The sequence below is a fragment of the Scyliorhinus torazame genome, chromosome 25 (assembly GCF_047496885.1).
Source record: "Scyliorhinus torazame isolate Kashiwa2021f chromosome 25, sScyTor2.1, whole genome shotgun sequence".
Lineage (NCBI taxonomy): Eukaryota > Metazoa > Chordata > Chondrichthyes > Carcharhiniformes > Scyliorhinidae > Scyliorhinus > Scyliorhinus torazame.
This window is the reverse complement of record NC_092731.1, coordinates 12,063,967-12,077,217: the sequence shown is the minus strand read 5'-3', so window position 1 is coordinate 12,077,217 and position 13,251 is coordinate 12,063,967. Positions and strand designations below refer to the sequence as shown.

Below are 13,251 nucleotides of genomic sequence, written 5' to 3'. Positions count from 1 at the left end.
TGGAATGTACACCGATGTCCCCTACGACAGATGTCACTTGGACGCTACAAGTGAGAAGGAGATGACCACAGATAAGGTTTTTTTTTCTAGTCGCTGTAAGATCCATTTTTCACACCGACTCTGATAAAAACAAGGAGCACAAACCCGAGGCTTGCCGACCCCTTCAAATTATTCAATTAATTTCCAATGCTCTTGTTGCAAAGCCCTAGAAGATATCACTAGTATAGAGCCATGACTGCCATATACTTTTAGTAACTATCTCTTTTTTTAAATTTAGAGTACCCAATTAATTTTTTTCCCAAATAAGGGGCAATTTAGCGAGGGCAATCAACCTACCCTGCACATATTTGGGTTGCGTAGATGCAGACACAGGGAGAATGTGCAAACTCCACACGGACAGTGACCCAGAGCCGGGATCGAACCTGGGACCTCGGCGCCGTGAGGCAGCAATGCGCCACCGTGCTGTCCTCAGATTTAGTTTCCTGATCTGCAAGTGGACTCATGAGAAACAAATTCAGCCATGGGCACTTTCCACCTCGGATAAAGGCAATAGAGAAAAAAAAAAGACCCTAGAATAAGGCGTGATCGGGGGGGCGGGGGGGGGCATCTTTCTAAAACATTTTGCCAGCAAGCAACTCAACACAAAAGTGGAAGCTTACTTTCAATAAGTCCTTTCAAAACAGATCCTAAATGGCATGCTGAACAACAGGAACGGGGCACACCTTGCGAACACAGGTTAGTGAGGTCACCACAATCTGGAAGCAAAACTGACAAAAACAACTGAGAGGAGCTACATGAGTCACTGACCCCATCGGCTCGATGACAAACATGCCTCAGAGTTGACACAAAAAAAAAGGGTTCCTCCCTTATTTGTACCCAGATCACTTTGTGGCAAGGGAGCATTATAGAATATCAGCACACTGCTGATGAGGCTAGCTAACAGAAAGGACGTTCTGTGGAAAAATGCACTCTGCAGTTTACAGAAGGACTTTAGCTACCATCATTTGCAGTACCGAGTTCACAGAAATAAATGCTGCTCACACAAGTTTTATTCACTACTACTAATAATAACCTTTGTTCGTGTCACAAGCAGGCTTATATTATTAACACTGCAATGAAGTTACTGGGAAAAGCCCCTAGTCGCCACATTCCGGCACCTGTTCAGGTACACAGAGGGTGAATTCAGAATGTCCAATTCACCTAACAAGCACGTCTTTTGGGACTTTTTGGAGGAAACCGGAGCGCCCGGAATAAACCCGCGCAGACACGGGGAGAACGTGCAGATTCCACACAGAGTTATCCAAGCCGGGAATCGAACCCGGGTTCCTGTCGCTGTGAAGCAACAGTGCTAACCATTGTGCCAGGCCGGAGTGGGCGAGGGAAATACAAATTGGGGTGATTGTAGTAGTATTCCAAGCAGGCAGGTATTACAGGCGCTAACATTAAGAAATACAGAATGACTTCAACGCATGGGAGGATTCATAGAATCAGCAAAAAGTCGAAAATCGGTTACTCGGAATTTACAGAGTGTGCGGCCTAAAACAGAATATGGTGTGTGAACACAAACAGCCTCACCAACAATGAAAAGGTGGACTGTATAAATGAGCATGAGATCACACTGTCACAAGGTAAGCTTACCACGTGAACATGATACAAAGGTGAAAAGCAATCTACCAGCTGAATCATATTATCAAATGTTCAAATGTTTTCTGGGCCAACATTTTGTTCATAACCTTTTCTAAATATAGCCTCTGTAATTATTAAGCCGTGCCGGTGTTATTTAACATTCAACACCTGCAAAGGGTTTGTCAACCTGGTGCCTGTCTGGAAGCTTCAGTTTAAAATGTGAATCTACCAAAACAGCCATCATTGGCACCTGCCTGCGAGGGTAATTTGGCTACGAATTCTCATAAACCCAATAAAACAAGCCTGCCTCACATGGATAGGAGTCGAGGCAGTTACCCCCACTCCTGATCACTTTTCCAAAGCAGAGTTGAGGTGCACGAGAGACGACCCACTCCAGGCAGTCAGGGACTGACTTACGTGAAGTCGCCCTCATTGACACGCAACACAATTTTAGCTCCAGAAATCCAAATATTTCTGTAAAGATTCCTTATGGACTGGGAGCAACAGCAGCAAGAGTGGGTCTTCGGTGCCACATGGGCCTCTCCAGCACAAGCCCTTCCTCTTTCCCTCCCAGTATTGTTGCACCCAGTACGCCCACCCCCAGTATATACATACGTACTAACCTTGCACTTGGGATCATTCCCTCACTCCCACTGCTCTTGCCCCCAAACTCTGCTGCTGCCCATTGATGCTGTTGTCACAAGTTGGGCAGATGGTTCAGTATTATTTATACAAGGGGCGGGGGTTCAAATGGTCCCGGATCGTACACTGAACTATCTGCAAGGGGGTTGCTCATTTGCCCCAAATGCGGCCACAGATAAAATTGGAGAGACCGTATTCATGAAATTAAACATAGGATGATAAAAATGAAACAAATGCTGGGAACATTCAGTTCCCTCTACATTTCCTTCAGAGTGGGTGAGTTGCAAACCTCTGAGAACTAAGATGTCGCCCATAGGAAATGTCCATCTCAAAAATCACAACTTCTCACAAGGCCTGTGAATGGCCTGTTTATTTCAATGTGCACGAGATTCCAGAATTCAGCGACAGGGAACAGGCACAACTTCAAGAGGGCATATTCAGCACCGGGGAGGTATAACAGAACGAGAGACTATTTTGGGTGCAGACCTCTAAAAAGGTCCACAGTAAAAATGTTAATTTGTTTAAATAGAGATGATGACTGCATCATAAAGCCCGAGGACAAAGCTGAAATTATTTTTTCATGAATTGCCGTTCATTAATGCAAATTATATTCCCTTTGTGGAATCAGACATTTTAACAATGCTCACACTTTCCCCAAGTTCTCCCAGGCCTGGTTTAGCTTAGTTCAAAGCAGAGTAAAGTTCAATTACGCGCAATAAAGAGGGCGAAAAAGGGGTCATGAAATATCTTTGGCTAACAGGGTTAAGGAAAATCCCAAAGCCTTTTATTCGTATATAAGGAGAAAGAGGGTAACTAGAGAAAGGATTGGCCCACTCAAAGACAAAAAAGGGAATTCATGCGTGGAGTCAGAGGAAAGGGGTGAGATTCTTAATGAGTACTTTGCATCGGTATTCACCAAGGAGAGGGACATGACGGATGTTGAGGCTAGGGATGGATGTTTAAATACTCTAGGTCAAGTCGGCATAAGGAAGGGGGAAATTTTGGGTATTCTAAAAGGCATTAAGGTGGACAAGTCCCCAGGTCCGGATGGGATCTATCCCAGGTTGAGGGAAGCGAGGGACGAAATAGCTGGGTCCTTAACAGATATCTTTGCAGCATCCTTGAGCATGGGTGAGGTCCCGGAGGACTGCTAATGTTGTCCCTTTGTTTAAGAAGGGTAGCAGGGATAATCCAGGGAATTATAGACCTGTGAGCTTGACGTCAGTGGTAGGCAAACTGTAGGAGAAGATACTGAGGGATAGGATCTGTTCACATTTGAAAGAAAATAGACAGTGATAGGCAGCATGGTTTTGTGCAGGGAAGGTCATGTCTTACAAACCTAATAGAATTCTTTGAGGAAGTGACAAAGTTAATTGATGAGGGAAGGGCTGTAGATGTCATATACATGGACTTCAGTAAGGCGTTTGATAAAGTTTCCCATGGCAGGTTGATGGAAAAAGTGAAGCCGTATGGGGTTCAGGGTGTACTAGCTAGATGGATAAAGAACTGGCTGGGCAACAGGAGACAGAGAGTAGTGGTGGAAGGGAGTGTCTCAAAATGGAGAAAGGTGACTAGTGGTGTTCCACAGGGATCCGTGCTCGGACCACTGTTGTTTGTGATATACATAAATGATCTGGACGAAGGTATAGGTGGTCTGATTAGCAAGTTTGCAGATGATACTAAGATTGGTGGAGTTGCAGATAGCGAGGAGGACTGTCAGAGAATACAGCAAAATATAGTTGATTGGAGAGTTGGGAAGAGAAATCGCAGATGGAGTTCAATCCAGGCAAATGCGAGGTGATGCATTTTGGAAGATCTAATTCAAGAGCAGACTCTCCGGTCAATAGAAAATAGAACATTACAGCGCAGTACAGGCCCTTCAGCCCTCGATGTTGCGCCGACCTGTGAAACTACTAACGCCCATCTACACTATTCCCTTATCGTCCATATGTCTATCCAATGACCATTTGAATGCCCTTAGTGTTGGCGAGTCCACTACTGTTGCAGGCAGGGCATTCCACACCCTTACTACTCTCTGAGTAAAGAACCTACCTCTGACATCTGTCCTATATCTATCTCCCCTCAATTTAAAGCTATGTTCCCTCGTGCTAGACATCACCATCCAAGGAAAAAGACTCTCACTGTCCACCCTACCCAATCCTTTGATCATCTTGTATGCCTCAATTAAGTCACCTCTTAACCTTCTTCTCTCTAACGAAAACAGCCTCAAGTCCCTCAGCCTTTCCTCATAAGATCTTCCCTCCATACCAGGCAACATCCTGGCAAATCTCCTCTGCACCCTTTCCAATGCTTCCACATCCTTCCTATAATGCGACGACCACAATTGCACGCAATACTCCAAATGTGTCCGCACCAGAGTTTTGTAAGCTGCAACATGACCTCATGGCTCCGAAACTCAATCCCTCTACCAATAAAAGCTAACACACCATACGCCTTCTCAACAACCCTCTCAACCTCGGTGGCAACTTTCAGGGATCGATGTACGTGGACACCGAGATCTCTCTGCTCATCCACACTGCCAAGAATCGTACCATTAGCCCAGTCTTCCTGTTATTCCTTCCAAAATGAATCACCTCACACTTTTCTGCATTAAACTCCATTTGCCACCTCTCAGCCCAGCGCTGCAGCTTATCTATGTCCCTCTGTAATTTGTAACACCCTTCCGCACTGACCACAACTCCACCGACTTTAGTGTCATCTGCAAATTTACTCACCCATCCTTCTACGCCCTCCTCCAGGTCATTTATAAAAATGACAAACAGCAGTGGCCCCAAAACAGATCCTTGTGGTACACCACTAGTAACTGGACTCCAGTCTGAACATTTCCCATCAACCACCACCCTTTGTCTTCTTCCAGCTAGCCAATTTCTGATCCAAACTGCTAAATGACCCTGAATCCCATGCCTCCGTATTTTCTGCAGTAGCCTACCATGGGGAACCTTATCAAATGCTTTACTGAAATCCATATACACCACATCAACTGCTTTACCCTCATCCACCTGTTTGGTCACCTTCTCAAAGAACTCAATAAGGTCTGTGAGGCATGACCTACCCTTCACAAAACCGTGTTGGCTATCTCTAATCAAATTATTCCTTTCCAGATAATTATACATCCCATCTCTTATAAACCTTTCCAAGATTTTGCCCACAACAGAGGTAAAGCTCACTGGTCTATAGTTACCGGGATTGTCTCTACTCCTCTTCTTGAACAATGGGACAACATTTGCTATCCTCCCGTATTCTGGCACTATTCCTGTAGACAAAGATGATTTAAAGATCAAAGCCTCCTCCCTAGCTTCCCAGAGAATCCTAGGATATATCCTATCTGGCCCAGGGGACTTACCTATTTTCACACTTACCAGAATTGCTAACACCTCCTCCTTATGAACCTTAAGCCCTTCTAGTCTAGTAGCCTGAATCTCAGTATTCTCCTCGACAACAGTGTCTTTTTCCTGTGTGAATACTGATGAAAAATATTCATTTAGCACCTCTCCTATCTCCTCGGACTCCACGCACAACTTCCCACTACTGCCCTTGATTGGCCCTACTCTTAACCTAGTCATCCTTTTATTCCTGACATATCTATAGAAAGCTATAGAAAATGGAAGAGTCTTGGGGAAAATTGATGTACAGTGAGATCTGGGAGTTCAGGTTCATTGTATCCTGAAGGTGGCAATGCAGGTCGATGCTTGCCTTCATCGGACGGGGTATTGAGTACAAGAGTCGGCAGGTCATGTTACAGTTGTATAGGACTTTGGTTAGGCCACATTTGGAATACTGCGTGCAGTTCTGGTCGCCACATTACCAGAAGGATGTGGATGCTTTAGAGAGGGTGCAGAGGAGGCTCACCAGGATGCTGCCTGGTATGGAGGGTGCTAGCTATGAAGAAAGGTTGAGTAGATAGGATTGTTTTCGTTGGAAAGACGGAGGTTGAGGGGGGACCTGATTGAGGTCTACTAAATTATGAGATGTATGGACAGTGTGGATAGCAACAAGCTTTTTCCAAGAGTGGGGGTGTCAATTACTAGGGGTCACAATTTCAAGGTGAGAGGGGGAAAGTTTAAGGGCGATGTGCGTGGAAAGTTTTTTACGCAGAGGGTGGTGGGTGCCTGGAATGCCTCGCCAGTGGAGGTGGTAGACGCGGGCACGATAGCATCATTTGAGATGCATCTAGACAGATATATGAACGGGCGGGGAACAGAGGGAAGTAGATCCTTGGAAAATAGAAGACAGGTTTAGATAAAGAATCTGGATCGGTGCAGGCCGAGAGGGCCGAAGGGCCTGTTCCTGTGCTGTAATTTTCTTTGTTCTTGGTTCTCAATCCCAACAGCATCCTCTAAAGCATCAGTAGAGCCGTTTCCAAACCCCCCACACCAGCTACCTTCTAAACTCTCAAATTAGTATCTACACTGCAGCCAGCAACACATATCGCGACCAGGAGAGAGCTCTGCATATGCGTTCACAGATGATCTTTCCCAGTGCCGATCACAAAATAGTCAATTAAGCTCTGCTGCAGTTTATAATGTAGTTCAACAGATTCCCCTCGCACATTAAACATGATGTGGAGACACATTAAACATGGTGTGACATCCATTGAGGATGCATCACATGCAGTGTCAAAACAAAGCACACAGTTTCTCCACAGCCAATCCAGCAATATACAAAGCAACGCACACACCGCAAAATCCCACTATATGCTACAAAGAGCCAGCAACGACACAGCAGACTGAATAGTCAGTCTCCTTCTGCATTGTAACGTCCCAAGGGCAGTAATAATTAAAATGTTAAACTCTGCAAACCTCAAGCTCACAATTGCAACCTCGGAGCCCTGGACAGTCTTTTGAAAGTTCTTCTCACCAAGAACAAGCTCAGCTTGCATTTCGTTTCCATACCTTATTGGACTCACAGGCCATTAACGACAGAACGCATTATGTTCCAGGACCATCACTGGGCTCGCGTTTTGGTATTGTGGGCAATCTCAAGAAATCCACGGCCAGACACAGGACCTGGGAAGAGAAAGGGGGAGAAAATCCCAAAGTAAAGCAAACGCGGCAAGCACATGAGAAGAGGTGCATTAAAAAATGAATATTGCTGTGAGCCACATTAGACACATCCTTGAAATCTAGTACCCATTTCTATTTTTCCAATTAAGGGTGGCCAATTTAGCGCGGTGTAGCCACCTGGGTTGGCCAAGTCCCGATTTAAAATGGAGAACAGCAAAGGCTGAAGGGAAATTCAGCCAACACAGGCAGAAACTAACAGGTGCCAGTTACTGTGTATTAAACTCTGCAAAAGCCCAGACAGCATTGATACAAGCAGCCATCTGCATAATAATGTAGCAGCCATCTACATACTAATGAGCGATCCCCGGGAACAATCGAAACATTTGGGATAAACAAAGCCAAGCCAGACTCCCCGGCGCCAGCAGGAGCCAACACAAGATACAAAAGAGGTTAACGAACACCTCAAGACCACCCATCGATCAGGGAACTGCTCCAGTATTGGAGAAATCGAACCAAGCGATTGGAACAAAGTCCAATCACCTAGAACCAGGTACAGGGTCCGCCCCGAAAGGCGGGAAGCCCCTGGGGACTATAAAGTTAAGCCCCCAAGTTCAAATCGTTCTTCTTGACCGGGTCACTCAGCAACGCGAACCAACCCTTGACAGTGACCGATGCAGCTGCCGCCGATATCCAATAAGTCTTAAGTCAACGCTCGCTACGAGATAGGCGCTCCTAGCTACCAATCAGTACCAACTTCGAATCCTGCAGACTCAGAACCCGAACGAAAGGCCATTTGTTCCCCTGACCTGGTGGGCCAGTCCGAAGCTAAGTATAGGCCTGTAAGTTGTAGAAGTAGCTTAGAAGTAGAATTTATGCATGAGTAGCGATTACCATGTATAATAAACGTGCTTTGATTTGAATCTTACTAATCAGTGTATTGAGCTATTATTCATTACTTGAACCTCGTGGCGGTATCATAAAGATACCTGGCGACTCGAGAGCAAAGGTTATAAAACAAGAGCCAATTGAACCAATCAAAAGTTAGCAACAGTGGCCAATCCACCTACCCTGCACATCCCTATTATTAAATCTCCCTTCTCATCTTCCAAAGGACCAATATTTACCTTAGCCACTCTTTTTTGTCTTATATATTTGTAGAAGCTTTTACTATCTGCTTTTATGTTCTGAGCAAGTTTACTTTCATAGTCTATCTTACTCTTCTTTATAGCTTTTTTAGTAGCTTTCTGTTGTCCCCTAAAGACGTCCCAGTCCTCTAGTCTCCCACTAATCTTTGCCACTTTGTATGTTTTTTCCTTCAATTTGATACACTCCCTCACCTCCTTAGATATCCACGGTCGATTTTTCCCCTTTCTACCGTCTTTCTTTTTTGTCGGTATGAACCTTTCCTGAACACTGTGAAAGATCGCTCGGAAGGTTCTCCACTGTTCCTCAACTGCTTCACCATGAAGTCTTTGCTCCCAGTCTACCTTAGCTAGTTCTTCTCTCATCCCATTGTAATCGCCTTTGTTTAAGCACAAAACACTAGTGTTTGATTTTACCTTGTCATCCTCCAACTGTATTTTAAATTCCACCATATTGTGGTCGCTCCTTCCAAGAGGATCCCAAACTATGAGATCATTAATCAATCCTGCCTCATTACACAGGACCAGATCTAGGACCGCTTGTCCCTTGTAGGTTCCATTACATACTGTTCCAGGAAATTATCCCGGACACATTCCATAAACTTCTCCTCAAGGCTGCCTTTACCAACCTGGTTAAACCAATCGATATGCAGATTAAAATCTCCCATGATAACCGCTGTACCGTTTCTACATGCATCCGTTATTTCTTTGCTTATTGCCTGCCCTACCATCCTGTTACTATTTGGTAGCCTATAGACTACTCCTATCAGTGACTTCTTCGCCTTACTATTCTTGATTTCCACCCAAATTGATTCAACCTTGTCCTCCATAGCACCAATATCATCCTTTACTATTGCCCGGATGCCATCCTTAAACAACAAAGCTACACCACCGCCCTTACCGTCCATTCTATCCTTTCGTATAGTCTGATACCCTTGGATATTTAACTCCCAGTCGTGACCATCTTTTAACCATGTTTCAGTAATGGCCACTAAATCACAGTCATTCACGATGATTTGCGCCATCAACTCATTCACCTTATTCTGTATACTACGAGCATTCAGGTAAAGTACACTTATGCTGTTTTTTATGTCTTTGTTCTGAATCCTAACACCTTGATCAGTAACTTTTCGCAAATTATTTTTCCTCTTACCCTATCTCCTAATTTTCCTGGTCTTTGAACCCATATCTCTACATAATAACCTGTCACGTAACCTGCTGCCTTGCTCTCCATTAACCATTATACTGTCCATAGCTTTACCCTTCCCTGCCCCCCAACTTGCTAGTTTAAAGTCCTTCTGACCAACCTATTTATCCTATTCGCTAGAACACTGGTCCCAGAATGGTTCAGGTGAAGACCGTCCCAATGGTACAGGTCCCTCCTGCCCCAGTACTGATGCCAATGCCCCATTAAATGGAATCCCTCTTTCCCGCACCACTCCTTTAGCCACGTGTTAACTTCCCTAATTTTCTCAACCCTATGCCAATTGGCACGTGGCTCGGGTAGTAATCCAGAGATTATAACCCTGGAGGATCTGTTCTTTAATTTAGTCCCTAGTGTTTGATAATCCCCAAACAGGTCCTCTTTCCTAGTCTTACCTATGTTGTTAGTCCCAACGTGGACCACAACAACTGGATCCTCCCTCTGCCTCTCCAAAATCCTTTCAAGCCGATCCGTTTTACATTCATCATTATTTTTATACCCCTCTTCGCCCTTCTGTTTCTTTGTCTGTCACATGTGTGCGCGCGCACGTGTATGTACTATAAAAGTGGAGGAGAGTTAAAGGGGGGTTAGAATTACATAATAGTTAACCATTTGTATTTACTCCATATTGAATTATAGTTTGTCATTAATAAAATTGAATTGTTTAAATTGACAAACCTGGTGACTGTAGTTATTAGGCAGCTAAGGGCAAAAAGACTTTGGGTGTTTTCCCAAGAATTCTTTATAAATTTCAATTGTGCTGCAGCTCCAGGTCAAGTGGGGCTGGAATTGACCGCGCACTACAGCCCAGGGTGTCGTCATAAAACCGAAACATTAGGGCAGCATGGTACAGTGGTTAGCACTGTTGCTTCACAGCGCCAGGGTTCCAGGTTCGATTCCCGGCCTGGGGCACGTCGTGCGGAGCCGGCACGTCGTGCGGAGCTGGCACATTCTCCCGGTGACTGTGTGGGTTTCCTCCGGGCGCTCCGGTTTCCTCCCACAAGTCCCGAAAGACGTGCCGTTAGGTGAATTAGACATTCTGAATTCTCCCGGTGTACCCGAACAGGCGACGGAATGTGGCTACTAGGGGCTTTTCACAGTAACCTCTTTGCAGTGTTAATGTAAGCCTACTTGTGACAATAAAAAGATTATTGCTACATTAGGCGTGCTCCTGCACAATTCGTTAAGTAGTCTAAGCTTTCCCCAAAATAATGTTGGTCCACAAATTTTCATCTGCAGACCACAACAATGAACTTCACAGTAGCCGCCCGCAGACAATTTGGAAAGTGTACACAGACACGCAGGAATGCATTTTCACAGCTCAGTTTGAGCAGTAAGTAAACCATTGTTTTGGGACCAATTTACTGCAGCTCACTGGCTCCAATTTTGTTCCAGTCACAGAAAGTCACCAAGAGAATGATGCAGTAACTTGTCATTCCACACTAGCAATCCTGGTCCAGAAGGTTTGTTATAGATTTAAAAAATGTCAATGGAAGAAGTGACAAAAACGTGACGTTTACGCAGAATTATTTCTTGGGGCAGTGCAAAGGGGATAAATATTAACAAAAAATATTTAATTTTTCTGGTTAAATCAAATGCTTCATTCAATGTAGGAAGATATTCTGATGTGACTGATTAAAGATGTTGGTATTCAGTTGGATAGGCAATTTACTGGTGTGTCCTTCCTGGCTTTGCCAGACACAGCAGTGAAGAAGACAGGAACAGAACTCGTGTAGAACCATAGAAAAGTTACATCATTGAAGGGGGCCATTCAGTCCATGCCAGCCCGAGGACACCCAGATGTCCTTTCTAATCCCACCTTCCTGCACCCAGCCCATAGTCCTGCAGCTTACAGCACTTAAAGGTGCAGATCCAGGTAGTTTAAGGTCTCTGCCTCCACCACCAAATCAGGCAGCGAATTCCAGACTCCCACTAGTCTCTGCGTAAATCAAATCTTCCTCATGTCCCCTCTACACCTCTTATCTTGAATCAATGTCCACTGGTTCTACAATTCTCCACCAAGGGAAACAATTCTATCCTGCCCACTCTATCTCTCCCCCTCATAATTTTGTATAACTCAATCAAGTCACCCCTCAGCCTTCTTTGTTCCAAGGAAAATAAACCCAACCTATCCAATGTCTCCTCTTAGCTGCACTTTTCCAGCCCTGGCAACATTCTTGTAAAGCTCCTCTGCACTCTTTCCAGAGCAATAACGTCCTTCCTGTAATGTGGTGACCAGAACTGCACACAATACTCCAGTTGTGGCCTCACCAGTGTTTTATCCAATTCCAACATTATATCCTTACTTTTATATTCTACACCTCTGCCAATGAAAGAGAGCATTCCATATGCTTTCTTTACAACCTTGCTACTTTAAAAAAATAAATTTAGTGTACCCAATTCACTTTATTTTTCCAATTAAGGGGCAATTTAGCGTGTTCAATCCACCTACCCTGCACACCTTTGGGTTGTTGGGGTGAAACACGGGGAGAATGTGCAAACTCCACACGGACAGTGACCCAGAGTCGGGATCGAACCTGGGACCTTGGCGCCGTGAGGCAACAGGGCTAACCCACTGCGCCACCATGTTGCCCTACAACCTTGTCTACTTGAACTGCTGCCTTAAGGGGACCCGTGTACCTGTACACCAAGATCTCTCACTATACCCCTCTTAGCATAGTCCCAATTGTGTACTCCCTACAACTGTTTGACCTCTCTAAACATCTACTACACCCCCTTGTATTCTGTTATTGCTACTTTTAATTCCCACCCCAAATGCCTCCCTGGTTTTCTGAAATGTGAGAGTGTCCCTTGGAGGTTGATCCATTACCAATCGCTAATTAATAGTGTGAACTTTTGGTAAAGATAGCAGATTAGCCGATGCTCGACGGCTGATCTTGATTAAAATTCCAACTTCAACACAGTTGGTCTACTGGAATCTCAATATCGCACTTATGAAAGTTTAGGTTGAAGTGGATTCCAGAGTCCTAATCTAGATTTAAAAAGATAGCTGCAGACTCTTGGACTATATAGGCAAAGAGATCCAGCTATTCTTCAAAAAAGTAAAAAAAGCAGCAAAAACCTGAACATAGAAAATGCCTGGAGGACATTAACCGAAGACGAGATTTATGTTAGTTCACGGTTAACATCAAGCCGTTTTGTACCACAGAGTCTTCAATGTGGCGTTGACTATTTAAAAACACAATGATCCATGGGTTTTTGTATACCGTGAGGTAATAAGGAAGAGCAAGAGGAGAAACCGATACTCACGTCACAAATCCCCCTCGGGATTTCCAACACAAGATTGAGATAAATTAGGAAAGAGAATGGTATAGAGAATACAAAGGGTCAGCTCCACATTGAACTCAAACTGTCGGAGTCCTTGTCAGGTTTAAACGCTCTGGTAAACAAAATCCTTTAAAACTTCATATTAACCATTCTACAACTGTTCCATTCGGATTACAGATCACTATTTAACGTAGTTTCAAACGCTGGTGAACCTGCCTAGTTATATCTGTTTGGAGCAGATTCAGCAACAGAATTGCACATGTGGAAACCTTTCGCACACTGGTTGCTCTGAACTTGTACTCATACAAGGGTAAACAAAGCTTCA

General features: G+C 44.4%; 1 protein-coding gene across 9 annotated transcripts in view; it reads right to left on the bottom strand.

Annotated features, from left to right (window-relative positions):
- Positions 1–13,251, bottom strand: part of sipa1l3 (signal-induced proliferation-associated 1 like 3) — a 278,960-nt gene that overhangs the window by 182,904 nt on the left and 82,805 nt on the right. For 7 of the 9 annotated variants that reach the window (XM_072490005.1, XM_072490004.1, XM_072490012.1 and 4 more), the window contains exon 2: positions 7,182–7,295. The exons of 1 other annotated variant lie outside the window; for it this stretch is intronic. The gene's annotated coding sequence lies outside the window, so the exon portion shown is untranslated. Of the gene's footprint in view, positions 1–7,088; positions 7,110–7,181; positions 7,296–13,251 lie in introns of those variants that run through there. One more of the 9 variants, XM_072490011.1, reaches the window with a different exon arrangement.